The 17640-nt window shown below is 43.6% G+C and overlaps 1 long non-coding RNA gene across 7 annotated transcripts; it reads right to left on the bottom strand.

The window, feature by feature from the left end:
- Positions 1-11563: 11563 nt before the first annotated feature.
- Positions 11564-16660, bottom strand: LOC123122444 (uncharacterized). Of its 7 annotated transcripts, none has more exons than XR_006460216.1 (7): positions 16332-16660; positions 15486-16125; positions 15304-15388; positions 13672-14704; positions 12762-13546; positions 12121-12681; positions 11564-11732 (listed from the first exon to the last, which is right to left on the bottom strand). It is a non-coding gene; the product is annotated as an uncharacterized lncRNA (long non-coding RNA). The 7 variants fall into 7 exon arrangements; XR_006460215.1 differs by having other exon boundaries at positions 12121-12294; positions 12547-12681; positions 12762-14704; XR_006460214.1 differs by having other exon boundaries at positions 12130-12681; positions 12762-14704.
- Positions 16661-17640: the final 980 nt, after the last annotated feature.

Below are 17640 nucleotides of genomic sequence, written 5' to 3' on the forward strand. Positions count from 1 at the left end.
GGATGTTGTGACCATGCCTGCGGCGTGCTAGAACCTTATCCCTGTGATGCTACAAGGGCCCCCGCGGCGAGCTGCAATGATGGCGATGATGAGACTAGTTTTTTTCTGGACGTGGGGGGAGATGCTACAACGGTGTCGATGGCGAGCTGGAACCGCGTCTGTGAGATGCTGCAATGGTGACCGTGAACGAGTTCAGAGCTTCGACCATGGGGGAGTCGCCGGGCTGCCGCCGGCGAGTTGGCCGGCGCTGCAATAGAAGCATGCGGAGGATACAGGAGGGAGGAGGTGGTGCAGGGGCGCAGGAGATGGACACGGGGGAGACGGGGGGAGCGGAAGTGGAGACACGGCGACGGCAAACTCCGACCCGCGGCGAGGGCGGCGACCTGCGTGGTGGGGGCGGGGCAGGTGGTCGGGGATTGACCGGTGGCGTGGGTGCGTGCGGGCTGCATGCGGCGCGTCGTTCCCCTTTTTTCTTCTGGCGAGGAATGCGTGCCTGAGGAAGAAGGAGAGAGTTGACTTTTGTGCGAAGGGATAAGGCTAATCTGACGGCCTCCAGCGCTTGCATCTCACGGTTTGAATGCGACCGGCCGAACCCCTAGCCGGTCCGCCGGCGCGTAGTACTGGCCAAAAAGGGAAACGTTTCGGGACGGAGTGCCGGCCGAAGATTCGGCCGGTCGCGTCCATGCGCACTCCCTCGCAACGATTCGGCTGGCGACACGGGGGATGTGGGCCCTGCTCACGTGTGTGCGTGCCTTCTCCGTCTTTTCTTCCACCTCCTGTATCGTCCTCCCCCGCATCTCTCTCTCTCTCCTCTCTCTCTCTCTCTCTCTCTCTCTCTCTCTCGCAGCGCCTCCTCCCACAGAGCCCTCCTCCCTTCCTTCTTCTCCGCACGGCGAGCATGCACCTCCCCCTCCACAAATCCTCCACACCAGGGCCAGACGGCTCCTACATCCATTCACGCCGGAGATGCGCCCCTCGACGCCGGCCATACCTTTTTTTGTTCCAAACCCTTGAAGCTGTAACGACCCTCACGTTTTGCTACAAACTCGGCGCAGAATGCTACAACCACCTCACAGGAAGCTGCAACCACGGGCGAGCAAACCTACAGCGCGTGCGCCGACTTGGTTCTTGCTACAACGGAAGCAGAGAATGCTACAACCACATCCCAGAAAGCTGCAACTAGCGTCGAGCGAAGCTATAGCGCGTGGGCGACTTGGTTTTTGCTACAACCGACTTCGCTTTTTTGCTACGACCGGCTCCGGTTTTTGCTACAACCGGCATCACAATTTGCTACAATCAGTGTCTCCATTTGCTACAACCGGTGTGGCATTTTTTGCTACATTGCACAAGCCGAGGTCGGGAATTTTTGCTACAATCGTGTCACGCCGTGCTACAACCAGCGTTTCAAATTGCTACAACCGGCGACAGTGCAAGCGGCAACCGGCTTGCGACTCAACGGTGAAGATGATTTTTTGCTGGAACCATTGCTTGATTTTGCTGGAACAACGCTCATTTTTTGCTGGAACCAGTGACCGAGATGTTACAACTGTGAGATGTGACCGATGAGCATGAGCTGTGGCATCAGCCCGCGCGGCGACGAGCACGCCGGCAAGATGCAAGCGGCCATGGAGTTTTGCTGGAACCGGCCGCTTGGCGTGCTGGAAACGGCTAAGCGGAAAGCTGCAACCATGACGATGTTCTCGACCGCGGCGGTTCCTACGCGAACTGTAGGGATGCTAGCACCACGTTTTTGTGGAGCCGCAATCGAGTTCGTGTTTTGCTGGAACCAAGTCTTGTGGACGCTACAATGGTGATCACGGCGTTCTGCAACGACGGGCGCGGCGAGCTGGATTCCTACAAAGCAGGATGTTGCGCCCATGCCTGTGGCGTGCTGGAACCTTATCCCTGTGATGCTACAATGGCCCCCGCAGCGAGCTGCAATGATGGCGATAGCGAGACCAGATTTTTTTCTGGACGTGGGGGGAGATGCTACAACGGTGTCGGTGGCGAGCTGGAACCGCGTCTGCGAGATGCTACAATGGTGACGGTGAACGAGTTCAGAGTACTTCGAACATGGGGGAGTCGCCGGGCTGCCGCCGGCGAGTTTGCCGGCGCTGCAATAGAAGCATGCGGAGGATACAGGAGGGAGGAGGTGGTGCAGGGGCGCAAGAGATGGACACGGGGGAGAAAGGGGGGAGCAGAAGTGGAAACACAGCGACGGCAAACTCCGACCAGCAGCGAGGGCGGCGATCTGCGTGGTGGGGGCGGGGCAGGTGGTCGGGGATTGACCGGTGGCCTGGGTGCGTGCGGGCTGCATGCGGCGCGGCGTTCCCCTTTTTTCTTCTGGCGAGGAATGCGTGCGTGAGGAAAAAGGAGAGAGTTGACTTTGTGCGAAGCGATAAGGCTAATCTGACGGCCTCCCGCGCTTGCATGTACGGTTTGGATGCGACCGGCCGAACCCCTGACCTGTCCGCCGGCGCGTAGTACTAGCCATTTAAAAAGTGTTGTGTGTAGGACATTTTTAGTGTCCGATGTCAGTGTGATATGCTTCATCATATGTATCTATGGGCCGACCTTCAACAACGTACTGAAGTCGGATGACAAATATTGTATGTATATCAGTGCTCTTACTTCAATATAATTATTTTGTTTCCTAAATTGCATTCAGAAAAAAACCTAAAACTCTATCAACACATCTAGTTGACTCATGCATGCTTATTTCAAATTTTGTTTAGGGATACCGCACTAAAAAATATATTATTTGAACAAAAGGATATAATAAATGAAAGTAGTTTAGTTATTAAAATAGATTGGGTAATTATGTAGATGCGTATTTTTTCAGAATTTTCTATAAAGCAAAAATATGAATTTTGGATTTTGCAAATGGAGGCCTCCAAAAGCAATTTTCGATATAGAAACAACACATATATTCTAATGTTAATGTCCAATGTAATTAAAGTAACTTACCAGTAGCTACATATGTTCTATTTATGATGGAAAATCTAATCAGTTTCTTCTTTTTAATAAACATAACAGATTCATACCATATACAAAACTCACATGCAGTGAAGAAATTTGGGTCACTATCTCTAGTCCTGGATGCCAAGGACCAAAGAAATAAAAGATATAGAGAGCGACATGCACGGATGACCAATGAAGGAAAGCAGGAAAAATTGAAAAAGTGGTGCCAAGCCTATCAGCAAAACAAAATAATGAAGGATTCAACTCAATTGCAAAAAAAAAAGTACACAAGGGAGGAAGAAATATGCAAATATGGAGCTAGCACAAAAGACAAAAAAATACGCAAGAGAAAGGCGGAAATATGCAAATATGCAACCAGAGCAAAAAAAAGCTAGAATAAGACAAATCGCAGCTAACCGTGCATTGAAGCGCAACACACCGTGCAAAGAATCAATTGTGATGGAGAACCCAACATATGTCGCAACAGAAGGAGAAATTAGTACAACGAAGACTTCACGGTTAGCATACACACGATAGAAGCATACATGATGCACGGTCTAAAAAGTATACGACATTTTTATTATATTATGTAATAACTCTTATGTGTTTCTTCACATGCTTTCCCTTCTTTACACCATTCATGTCGAGAATAAAACTAACTAGACGCTTCATTTGGTTTTGTGTAATATTGAAATATGTGTGCATACTAATTTTCTTTCCTCCGTTGCAACGCACGGACACTTCCTAGTAATACCCTTATTGACTAAACTCAATTTTTTTAATTAACAGGTTAAAATCAACGGTGAAAAAAAACGGTGGGGGAGTTACACGAAATTACAATTCGTAACTCGCCAATCACCGTAAAAGAGCTCTGAATTGATATATCAATCAAGGTGATACAACCGTATCGAAAGAATGCTCGGCCTGTGCATAGCATGATTCACACAGCCAACAAGTCCGACCGACCAAAAAATAATCAGCTTAAGCCTGGTTAGGTGCCCTAGGTTATATAGTCCGTGTTGCCTTTTTTTTCCTTCTGTTTAGTAGTTGTAGAAGACATGGAGGTATCTGTTAAATGAAATCGGAGGGAGAGTCCTCTTTATACCAATAGCCTTTCTGATTTGCTTCGTCTCCCCTGAATTTTACCTTGGTGCAAGGGTGCCCAAATGATTGACCCGGTGAAAGCTAATAACAAGCAATTTCAATCATGATTCCCATCACCTCCCAAACCCGTGGTCCTAATATATACATCGATCGATCTAGCAACCAGAGACCAACTTCATTCTATCCGGTGCAATGATAACGGCCGGTGAAGCCAGCTAGCTAGCTAACCAGGTGTGGTTTAGTAGTAGAAAGATCAATTAATTTATATGCGGAGGTGGTGTACATGGAGATGATGTCATATGTCCCGCTAATTGGTCCGCGACATGCATAGTTGAAAGGCATATGTCCCGCTAATTGGTCCGCGACATGCATAGTTGGAAAGGCACAGTTGTGCAGAGGAAGGTGCCGGCGATCAGTGTGGAGAGGCGGAAGGAGCGAATCGAGGGAGAGTGAAGGGATGTATACTCAGCTTTGGTCTCTGCATACCCGTCTCTTTCCTTCCCCATGCCCATGGCCACCAAGGGAGCTATAAGGCGACGGCGGCGGCGGCGGCGGCGTGGGAGCGATGCCTCTGTTTTAGATCGACAGAAGAAGATAACGACGTCCCCCCGTCTTTTCGCCTGCTCTGTTTTTTAAAAAGAGGTCTTAGTTTTTTTTATGCAAAGAAAAAACTACAGTTTAGACAATACTACAGTTTTAAAACCACAATTGTTAGAGGCAACCAAACAACTCATTGTAAATATAACTACGGTATTCTTAAAAACTGCAGTATTCTCAAAATATTTAAAAAATACTTTGTTATCAAACGGGTTGATTGTTGAAGTTCTGACCCGGAAATGCAAAACGGTACTCGAGCTTATCAGCTCCTGAATCACAGCTGCACAACTTACTTGGGATAGGTGATCTGCACTGTATTTGGCAATGTATTCTGATAGTATTCCGATTTTTGGTGTTTGCCATGTGAAAACATTGATAATAGTGGAGCCCACTAAGGATAAGCCATCACCTCAATGCTGCCTGACCACATTTATTAGAAATCTGGAACACCACTGGACAAATGCAAACTTTCGCTAGCGTTGTCCTGGGCAAGGAACACGACCGTTGTGACCATACTAATTAATATTTGTAATCGTAACAAATATTAAAGAGGAGTTGGTGGTCTATCCACATATTTAATCGCATCAAAATTCAATAAAATGTCCTTTATCAAAAAAAAAGGACGCCGATAAGTGCCACACGTGTGGGCGTTAGGGGGTTTGCCCACACATTTTGTGTGGTGTATAAGAGGAACAGCCCACACACCCATGTGTGGGCAAAAAAATAATGCCCACACACCTCTTTTTTCCCCTCCCGGTCCCTTTCACACGCGTGCGTGTGGCGAAATAGATAACGCCCACACGCCCCGTACGTCAGGCCTCGTACCTCGTGGTCCCGCACGCCCCGCCACCGCGCGTCCCGCAGTTGCCATGGTTCAGACCCTCGTCCATGTTTGCTTAACTGCAGTTGCCATGTCGCTGAACTTCGGTTGCCATGTCGGACAACTACAGTTGCTATGGTTGCTCAACTGCAGTTGCCATGTATGGTCTGGTCTACTGCAGTTGCCATGATTTCAAAACTTTAGGAGTTGCCACCTACTAAACACTAGGCAGTTGCCATGTAGCACTATAAAAAGGCATGGCAAAAAAACATGTTCGGGTAAAAGAGAGAGTTGCCATGTGCTCACAAGCACGCTAGGGCAGTTGCCATGTAAAAAGAAAGAGTTGCCATCTTCTTACGTGCACGCTAGGGCAGTTGCCATGTACCATGGAAAAACACATGGCAACTCGGGTAAAAAGAGTTGCCATCTACTTACAAGCAAAGCTAGAGGCAGTTGCCATGTACCTGCAGAAACACATGGCAACTGCCAGCTTTGGGTGTGGGCTAGGAGACGGGCGTGTGGGCAAAGTGATAAACGCCCACTCACCAACCCCCTCTGCGTGTGTGAAACTGGTGTGTGGGCGAATTGCTAAACGCCCACACACCAGCCCCCCGTGTGGTGAAAAAAGGACGTGTGGGCGACCGGATGAATACCCACACACCAGCTTAGTCCTACGTGGCACACAAAAACTGCTAAAACGCGCCAAGATTCGTGCAGAATTGGTTGGACGAGGATCCATACGTGTGGGTGAGTTGCCAAACGCCCACACATGTGGGCGTTAGATTTTTTGAAAAAAAAACCCACACATTTAATTCGTGTGGGTCTCCTCTCATGGCCGTCCGTGAGGGTGGGGGTGGGGGCAGAGGGGTGACCTCCACGAGCCCCCGATGGCTTAGTTCTCCATACATGAGTAATATTCAACCCATGTAATCGTTCGATTCTCACAAAAGGAAACTTGCAGATTGGTTACTTCTTGTCTTGTCGCACATGCATAATCATCCTGCCTTCTATTCCTTCTCCTCCCCAATTGGCAACAAATCAGCCATGCAAAGATGGACACCCAGCTCTGACCGTGCCGTCTAATTGTTTTTTTTGCTGCAAGGTGCGATTAGCAGAAGAATTGTAATGCAATTTTCTAGATCCCCATCAACTCCTCTTCAACATAGATCCCCTCTTTTAGGTCTTGTCAGATCATCCATTCGTTCGTGAAGGTCATCCTCATATATATATATTTTTCTCACACTTTGATGTCTTGTGTTGATTGGGATAAGAAAAGTTGAACTCGGATATTTGTTCGTGAGTTGCAAGCCACATCAAAAATCTTGCAACTTGTAATTTTCTTCCCATGCATCCAGGTACCTTGTTCCATGCCTTTCTTAGAATTTTTAAATTTATTTAGCAGTGTTCTTAATTTATTGCATCAGACGCTAGATTGCCAGTATCTTTCTAGTATTGAGGAAAAAAACATGCATATGACTTTGAGTCCCTGAAAGGAACTATTGACATTTTGTTCGAACAGACACAAACACGTGTACTTCTAATGAGGGGAATTCAGACGAACTAGCTTTAGTTATTGTTGAGGAACAACCTAACAAAAAACTGTAGGATGATAGTATATGGAGTACGCCCGAAAGTGTTACCTATTCACCTAATACAAAAAATAGGCGTTGATTAAAAAGGGTGAATACTTTTACTGTGAATGTTGATGACCTCGTTTTGTTTGGATAGTTGAGATTACTAGGCAACATAAAAAGTGTACTAAGTATCTATTTACAATGAAATAGAAAAAATATCATATGTTTATGTGGCTTTAGGGCCCTTTGTGTTATCTTGCCCAAGCCCCTGAAATCTCCGAAACAGTAATGTCTCCTCTCATAGGTATGTAGTGACGACAAGTGGGCCACAGCCAACCTTACTCCCATGTTCTTACCTTTGTTTTGGCTTCCATCCAATCACATGTGTGCACTCTCTCTTGAGTGGTATACATGGAATTGTGATTGAGAATTGAGATGGATGTGCTTACCCGTGAACTTCATAATTATAATGTGATATAATACTTGTAACAAAAAGAATGATTGCAATATAACACTTTACAATGTTACATGGAGAAGGCCAGAAAACCAATGGTATGTGACACACACACAAAGAACAAGTGCAGGGCCACTATGCAAAACTATATGAGGCAGTGCGACTATGTAGGAAGCACCACGCATCCTAATTGCCGCCACCTCATAATCCCACATAAGTAATTAACACATTGATTGTACAATGATTGAGATGCTTCAGCTTTGAGGTCGGTGAAACTAGCTAGCTAACTCGGGCGAAGCAAGTGCAAGTTCGCAATAGAAAGATCAATAAATTTATTACGATGGAGGTCGATCGTAGGTGGTGTACATAGATGTGTTGTTGTTATTGTTGATTTATCGTTTGTTGTACATGCCTTAATTGAATTCGACTCAATTGATATTCGATAGGGCCATCATGATGCAATAAATGTAGTACACTAAGTGTGCCATTTCCCATTCCGAGTTGATGTTGTCATGACCTGATCAGGCACCAAAAAAAAAGGCAAAGCTAGTGACCAAAGGGAAGCAACTAATAGTGAAAAATCTAGTGGTGTAGATAAAACACCCATGCAAAAAAAAAAACCTTTGTTTGTCCAACATATGTATACAATTTATGGATTGGATGTGATGCATCAGCTCAATGGAAGTGTGTGTGTGTGTGTGTGTGGAGTGCTACAAATGTTTGTTTGCTATTTGAATGATTAGGTTGTTTTAGCTTAATTAGTTGACAAGGTGTTATTTGGAGAATATTTCTTTGAGTAACACAAGCATGTAAATAACATGTGGATTTGGTTTCAAGCCATTCAAGCTAGCAACTACTATATATCCACTTCGTATACAAAGCTATTTATTGAAAGCATGTTGGAGTGCCTTTTAAGAAGAAAACATTTTAATAACTCATCCTGAGCTCCTTAATGAATATACTAATTTAAATCATGTTGCTTACTATGCGTATAATTCATAGAACTAAATTTATGGAAAATCTTGGCACAACTAGATATGTGTGATGGTCCCAAGCAGAACACAATTGGGCATGCATGCACAAATAAACACTCCAACTAGCTATTAGTGCTCAAAAGTGCTAAAAGCATCAAGGTTAGAAGATGCAGTCTTCACCGGTGTGAAATATATCAAGTTGAATGAACACATGGCATGTCGTATATTCTTTGACACTCTCGCATGCAAGTTCCTTGAGCTCTCGCTCCTATGTAACCTAGGTTGATGGTGTCTCTACTGGAACGGATTCAGTGCAAAACCATCAAGGGAAGTATTCACACTGGGCGAGGCTGATGATCTGTAGAAATTACGCAAGAAAGGAGGAACAAACAATGACAAGGTTACCCTAGACATGGTAATATCGTCGATGCCTAGCGATGGCCGTGTGTGCATTTTCTCGGTGCCTCTCATACATAAGCATGAAATGGTACACTTGTACTCATAAATGAAATGAGAGCAGTACACAACTAGTTGGCAGATACAAAACCATTGTGGAAGGAATGTGTGGTCGAGCCAATGTGGGCAGGAAGGGCTAGCATGCCTCTTCAATTTAAAATGGTGTCTCTCTATCTGTGTAATGGTTTATTTCTGTGGTTCATTTGTACAATCTACACGTCACAAGCTCTGGGCAGCTATCTTATTCAAAAGAATCTCCCTCCCTAAAAGGTTGCCGATACCATACCTCTATTGAACCCAACTAGATCCAACCGTGCTTGTGCTAAGCCACAACTCCATCAAATTGATCTTGATTTCTTCTTGTTTACGAATAATGGGGCATCTGCCTAACCCCATCAAAACTCTCCGCAACTACTTCTCTCTGTTCTGATGACAACCTTGGTCACAAAATTTTAGTAACTACAATTTAACATGGTAAAATATGAAGTTGTAACCACATGGTAATTATTGTTATGCCATTGCAACGAAATAGGGTTTTTGCACCACTGATCGTGTTGCTCTTACACTGGGAAAAAAATATTTGAACAAATTTAAAAGAAACACCCTTGTTAAAAATTCCACATGTCTGCTCATAACTCATATACCAATCCAAGCTAGAATGTTTTGTAGCACAGAAAAAATGCCTACATATAGAAATGAACTAATATATCTGAAATTCAACTTTTTTGAGCGTCTCTGAAGCCGTGTGACATTTGTTCCTCGACTACTTTGTTAAGAGACTACTTTCGATAGAAATCACATGATGCGAGATGTGTGGTGCACTGGCTTTGATTCGATGGAAGTCATCGCAAATGAATGACAAGGTGGGAGCACAATCAACATTTCCTCAGGTGCCAACCACCGAAGAGGAATGCGATTCTAGTTGGAAAAAAGTCCATTTTAAACCTTGATCTTGTAGAGGTTCGGCGAATCAAACCCAAACCTCCGAATCCCTGTCGTTCGCACCCTGAACTGACTAATCCCGGTCTAAATCGAACCCTCAGAAGCTATCCAAACATGGAGTGTATGACGTGGCCGGGATCTCTACTTTTTTGTCCCAAACGGTGTAGTTGCTACGCGCGGGCGCGTGCAAATAACTGGGCCGGCCCATAGTGGCCCGTCTGGTCGTCCATTCCCGCAATAAAAGAGGCCCGAACCTGGGCACCTTGAGCAATTCGCGTCCCCCTGCCTTCAACCACCTCTCTCTGGCACCTTGATTCGCGTCCCCCTGCCTTCAATCACGTAATATTTCACCTTTTTAGCTGTTTGGTAATCTACGTGTCTCTACGTGGCTAGCATGATGCCCAAAGGACCTCAAAACCTGGCTCCAGAGGAATGGCCGAATCAAGCATTTCTCCTCATGCAGGCATGCGCACAACACGAAGCAAGAAATATTCCCTGAGAACTTGTATGCATCTCTCACACCGCATGCAACACTTCCCCAGAACCAAAGGCCGCACATGCAAATCTACTAAACCCCACCTACTTTTGGTACCAGCCCTTACTTTTCCCCGCTTTTTTGGTCGTGACATTGACTTGACCAGGCTGGCGTAGGACAGGCTACAGTGACACGCGAAATCTCATGCAAGTGACAACGCGAACCAAACATGCCGATTCATTCTGGTATATATATTGGCAAACTTTACTACTCCATATATATTAAAATGCCGCTCTTTGAATCTTCTTCAAGCTCTGCTCTGTTTCCCCCCTTATTTCATATCTCTTGTTTCTTCTTAATTCGGTTAGAACCTGACCTTCTGGTAACCTTATTAATATTTTCTTCCTAATAACACATGAAAGCCAGCCTTCACCTGCTCTGATGGAAAAGAGGAGACGCCCCACGTAGCAGTGGGACATGGAGGGATTTGGGTACCAATCTGGTAGTCCACGATGAATCATCCAAAATCTGCATCATGTATCTATTTGTCCCCGATCCCTTGGCAGTGCACATACATCTCCAAATTCCCTGTGAATCCACTTCTAACCCATTTCAGCTAATGTAATTGCAAGCTGGTACGAATGAACTCATAGCGATCATGGCTCCTAACACTCGCGTCTGTATCTTCTCGATGCCTCCCAATCCTATTCGTACAATACCGATGATCAGAGTTGCTAGCAATAGTGCAAAACCATTGAGAAAGGGATGTGTGCCACTCGAGCAAAGGAGAAAAGAGGCAAGTGTACTACATACGCTCGATGCGTGCTTATTCTAAATAGCTGCATATGCATTTATAGTATGACCCAAGGTACAAATTAAACCAACAAAGTAATGTACACATTACGCACTGCCTCCAAGATACAAAATTGCATATTATCATTACTACTACTATGATTACTGAAAATGTAAAATTGTAATGAGTGGCGTTTAAGTTACCAGTTCGCTAATTCTATGTTGTGTAATATTTTCTCATGTCTAAATCAATTTATTTAAGGTACTACGTACTTAAGTATAGTGAAAAGTGCAACTTGAATTACTTTTTCAAGTAAATTTAATGAAAAGTGTTGTACTTTTCAGAGTCGTATATCCTATATTTTCATGAGAAAGTGCTGGCCCATGCTGGCCTTCTTTGCCTAGTTAGCGGATGACCTGAGGCACTGCCTCCAAGATACAAAATCTTAAACACTTGTAGGTAATCTCCTCCTTCATGCTTTTGAACTCCTAAACAGTGCACTACAGCTCCAGCATCCATGAGCCGTCGTGCCCTGTACGTGCAATGCAGCTCCCACATCGATGAGGCGGCGGGCTCCATCTCCTGGAGATAGACAAGCCACCGGTGAAGCCGCTGAATCCTCTCATCCCCACTGTAGGATAGCACTGCCCCACTGTAGGATTGTTCTGTGGCAACACATGGGCAACCATGCATCTATTGCTGATTGGGATGGTGTGCATAAAACTACAGGATGATCTTTGGTTTGGCTAGATAAGCACTTGCACGTAGCATGCCTATATCACTATTCCCATAGATCAAGGTAATTCAAATGCATTAGACTGGTCCAATGTGGGTGACATGTACATTTAGTATTAACATTCGGAATGGGCAGAAATGACTGACTGAAAGTAGGAATGTTCGGTGTGCAGTGAAGTTTAAGTCCTACACAGGAAGGAGGTGAAAGAAGATAGTTTGGCGATTGGGTACGTACCATGCTTACCAGTCGGTCGTGGGAGTTTATGTCGGACTTCCAACCAAGCAGCAGGCACACCACCTCCAGCCACCAGTCGCAGGTTGTCACATATAGCACTGTGTGAGCTCCTCAACCCTGCCCATGCCCCCGGCATCCGTGACCAACAGCCGCATTGTCATGTTCACCAATGGCCTAATCCCAAATGGTAAAGTACCAAACATTATGAGGAGTGTCCTAATCAACCCTCTAGATACTTGACTGATTTAAGAATCTTCCCTAATATAACATATTTTGAATTTCCTTTGCACATGTTTGACTGAGATAAATTTTGAACTTCCTTTGCCCATAGTAATATATCTAAATCAGCACCCGCAGAGAATGTAATTTTCATCATAGGTAATCTACAATGGAGTATCATTTTCAGAAAATAAACAACATACTGACCAAAATATATTAAGAAATAAACTGTACAAGATCATTTTATTGGAAAGAGCCTTTCCAATCATTTTATTGGTTCATCTGTCTCTAGTAAGGCACAAGACAACTTCCCTCTATTTGTAGTCTGTAGAAATGATCCCACTGTAAGGTTGAGCAAGCAAACAAGTCAAATATTGCTGGAAATGTTTTAGAAATTAAACATTTTAGTAAACATGCCTGACCTGTAAAAAGCCTTGGGTCTTTCTCGGTTTTGTAGTGCAGAGCTCAACAACTGAAACTAAAAATACATGCTGGGTCGAGACAAGCTGAAACATAGCTTAAAGGACATCACATGAAACATCAGTCTATCCTACGCTATTTGGGTGTGGTGGTGTGGGGAGATGGAGTTCATTGTCACTGCTCACTGAAGGTTGATAATATCACTGGAATTTCAATTGTGTGAAGCACATAAGCTAATTTCAACTCTTTCTCAAAAGCCATAATGAAAGCAACCACATCACATCCCATGAGATAGAAGATTAGAGAACTTACCATCAAGATGGAAACCGGGACTGGTTCCCCTTCGTCGGATGTTGGTAGATGACGTCAAAATCGGCGCAAGTCATACTATGCCTCTGATGCGTCGGACATTACCAAACGAACAACGGTGGCTTGGCCAGTTCACGAACCCATGGCGTGCACTCCTCGTTGACTCTCGTTCCTTCGCCGACATCTCAGGTCAGGCATCTACAACAGTCCCCCATTGCCGCTGAGCACGGCCTCCAACGTCACAACACCAAAGTTGCAAATTGTCTTTATTGGACTACAACACATAAAACATGATTCAAATGGCAGATTATAAATATGCAAGAGAAAATTATATTGCGCTATCGGATATATCAGACAATATCTATCTTTTCCATGCGGCATACACAACAAAGAATGCTAGATTTTGATCGATGCCTGGTAAATAGATGATCGCGATCCAAAATCTGTACTTGTTCAACTATCATTTTATAAGCACCTCCTGTAAAAAGTCTCCAATAGAAAGTAATGTTACTGATGGTTAGGTAAACATGAACCACATAAAAATCAAGGTTGTACTATTACTGATAGATAGCTAACATGAACCATAAAGAACTTTAAAATAACCTGGTTTAATCAGCCGTATCTCCTTGAACATTGAGCAGCTCCACACGAGTGCCTCCCCTCCTTCACCTTGAAAGATAGATGCCAGTAAAGCGGACCGATGTGCATCGTATCATATTGTTCTAGTCATATATAGGACCAATATAGATTATTACATAAAAAATGGCATAACTCAATCAGACCAATTTATGCATAGATGGGGGTAAATTAATTGGATGATCAAGAAACGTGACCGAGAGATTCAATCACTAATCGTTCCCCTACACAGAGAAGCAATTGATCTACTAATGCATGGCAGAATGTATATCTTGCCCGAAATCAACATAGGAAGCTCCTTTTCTTTCACCAAACATGAAACATCAACTGTACCCTACCTCCATACAGAACAAGACCAAGATCAACACATCCCTGCAATTGGTCTTACTATCATTGTGTAAGCAATGGGTAACTAAAATCTGAGAAAAAAGATTAAGAGATAGTTAGATCAACGGATAATTCATAGATGAGGTCATGAGGCTACTAACCAAATGCTCATGTAAACCTGTAAATGGCCTTGATAAGGTATAATGAAAGTTCCGGCACTCAATTACATGTTGCAGATACACATAACTCACACTTGAATGACCGCTAAAATGAGAAACAAATATCTCACATAAAAATATCAATAGCACACCCCTCATGTGCCCATACCAGCACACCAGTAATAAGGGCCTATGCAAACCTGGGACTTGGGAAAATTTCCACAATTTCACTTCACACTTCCCGATAAGAACAATGAAAACATCGAAGAAACTGACTCCCAATGCCGAAACTATTTCTGGGTCAATACAAAAAGGAAGAAAAGACTTGGGAAAAACATTAGTGATTCGCAAAAGGAGATGTGGAAACAGTAGCACACCTTTTCTGTCACACGGCAGTGTGTAGCAAACTGCTTTGATAAAAAAATGTCAATCCCTTGCCATGAATCCCCGACTTGATCCCCGTAGTATTTGTTCCCTGTGATCGCCAAAAAGAAAAAATAATTGTCCATGCGTTGCTGCAGGGAAAAAACATAATTGATGTGTATTTTCTACCAGGAAATTCCTTTTAAAACAACGGCAAGACATGCTAAATGCATACTTTTTGATCAAGTAAATCAATTGTACATAAAAAATAATCATCAAATGTGTGCACTTCCCCTGTTCTGCCCAAACTGCCTTAAATATTTAATGCATCACCCCAAAATTGAAACAAAAAACAAGGTCATTTTTTTACTCATATCAATGTAGTGTAAATCTTAAACAACCAGTGATTCGAAATGGCCATTAACTTTTGGTTAAATATAAGTTTTTCCAACAGACGTTTGTGGTACTAATAACGTTGACAGATTTACTGCAATGCATGTAGTTCTTATAAGAAGAAGATACATGTTCATCCTAGTTAATAGGTAAAATAAGCAAAAAATCAATTCTAGCGATGCACTGCTAATAAATATTACAAAATCAATAGTTGATAATAACGTGCTTAAATGGCCGTCTAAAACATGAGGCTCCTCATGTCAGGACTATATATTTTGCTTATCTCAGTTCATAATTAACATGTAACCTAAGAGCTAGGAAGGGAAGTGAAATGATGCGGTCGGTTCATAGTCCATACCAATAAAAGAAAGCAACTGCAGTTTCTCACAGCTCTTCTCCACTACGAACCTCAAATCATATACCTGAATCTTGTTGCCCTATTTCTGCAGAATGCCGATTATACAAATAAAAGTGAGAAAGCACGCAAATAAGTGCATATAGTAATCACACTACAAGAAAATAAGATTCACACTAACAGACCTTAGGTGTGGGAATAGCTTGAATGCATAGTATAAACATCAAGTGTACGATCTCAGCAGGAGAAACCAAAACTCCACTGGAAATCTAAGAGTCTCAAGTACAAACAGAATACATACCATCCCTGTCGTGGTCACATAGAATGAATATCTGCTTCAAAACCCTCACACTGCGGATGGTAGAATACCTTCTGCACCTGTGATTCCTAAACAATCTGTTATAGTAAACCTACTCTACTAGAGCATAGTATCTAGAACTCTAACGAACAATCAAAATTACAAAAAATATGCACTGTTGGAATATTACGTGAGGCTGAGCAACTGTTAGAATATCCAGTGTCATTGTGAACAATCAACAAATTGACATAATAAAGTGTTACGAATGTAAATTGATACAATGGGGGTCTTTTTGATCTCAGTCTGGCGAAGTGCAAAGCACTGAAATCTCAATGCAGGTCACAATCCCATGGAACGATTGCATGATGGGTGCCATCGTCTTCTCAAGGATGTTTTGTTGGTCGTCCCTCAGGTCTGGCTTGCACACCAATCACAGGCGCCTTCAACTGTAATAAAAGAATCATTGGACAACAGAGATGAAGACCGGCAACCCTGGGAATCACCAACCATGCATGCCCGGACCAAACCTACGACAACCACAAACAACCATGACGACGGGGTCAATACCGGCTCAAACACCAAATCAATCTGCGAAAGAAACAGGGGCGGAGCTAGATCCAACCATTCTCCATTAAATAATACGTAAACACCATGGTTGTATTGCTAATTGCTGGATCAAATTGCATGTCCTGATTCAAAGGCTTTGCCCAGGCTCATCGAAGGGCATCCTCACCTCTTCCAGAGACCACGCTGGCCCTTGGCAGGGATTGAGCGCTACAGCCGGTTCATCAGCAGTTGAGCACGCACTGGATCTACCCCACCTCCCTCCACACCCGTCAGCTGTCGCCGGGTCCGCCACGCCGACGAGCGGCACCTTTTTCGGCCCATTTTCTCTGGTGCGACGGGAGGTCTGTCCTTGGATCTTTTCATCATGCTAAAAAAATTGGACCTTTTCATCATGCTAGTATGGACTTACTTTTTTAGGATTATCATCTCTGTAGTTAACAGACCGTGAACGTTCCATCTCTGAACTTCCTAGACAGTAGACTCCATAGGACACGGTTGTTTACTTCCAATCCCCAAGATAAGATGTGACATGGAGTTGGTGTACATATGAAGCGATAGCATGATTTTAGTTAAATCAAAGACAATATAATTGTACCTCACCTCAAGAAGCCTCCCACATAGCCACTGCTCACAAAGTCAAATGTCGGAAGATGGAAAAAGGCTGGATTAGTAATATAATTCAAATATCAATCCATTTTATACATTTTTTTGCGAGGAATCCTTTTTGTACTCAACAGTCCTTGACTCCGATTCATATATTGTTCACGCCCTGTTACACATTCAGGCTAAGCGCACTCTTCAATTTTAGTAATTACCCAAACCATATACACAAGTGATTAATCAAACTTCACTTACCAACATTTCTCAATAAATCATGAAAGGCACAATATCTAAATAGCAAGGTCTGAACCGTAGCACACATCATGTAAAATCTAACTACAGAAAATAATACTTATAAAGATATTGTAAGTCTATCACACTCACATGTAAAGACGTCGAATCAATCTTTCAACTTACACAGCCTTATAAAATTTCAGTGATAATATTATTTACATATATGATAAATTACGAAATAATCTAAGACACTGGTTCACGAGGAAAACACATCAAAAACAGTCTATAAGTATCTATACCAGATTTACACCAAGTGTTTAACTGGATATAACAAAACTCCCAATTGTGTAAGTTGTCACCTGCCACTTGCATTACAAACTTTTTGTTGACATAAAAAATGTACAAGCATCAGCTACAGCAAGAACTTACCAGAAGCAGGTACAGCAATCTTGCAGGAGCTACAACAAGTAGCGGCTGTAGAAACAGAGCAAGTAGTGGCGCCTAACCATGTCGCCGCCTCCAAGCTAGACTCGGAGGATGCACACACGCGCACTGCCTCCGCCAACCACCCGCGATGTGTAAAGGAACAGCAGGCCCACGAAGGTGTCTCGGGAAAGCAGATCCCGCATGTTCGTGTAACG

The sequence above is a fragment of the Triticum aestivum genome, chromosome 5D (genome assembly GCF_018294505.1).
Source record: "Triticum aestivum cultivar Chinese Spring chromosome 5D, IWGSC CS RefSeq v2.1, whole genome shotgun sequence".
NCBI lineage: Eukaryota > Viridiplantae > Streptophyta > Magnoliopsida > Poales > Poaceae > Triticum > Triticum aestivum.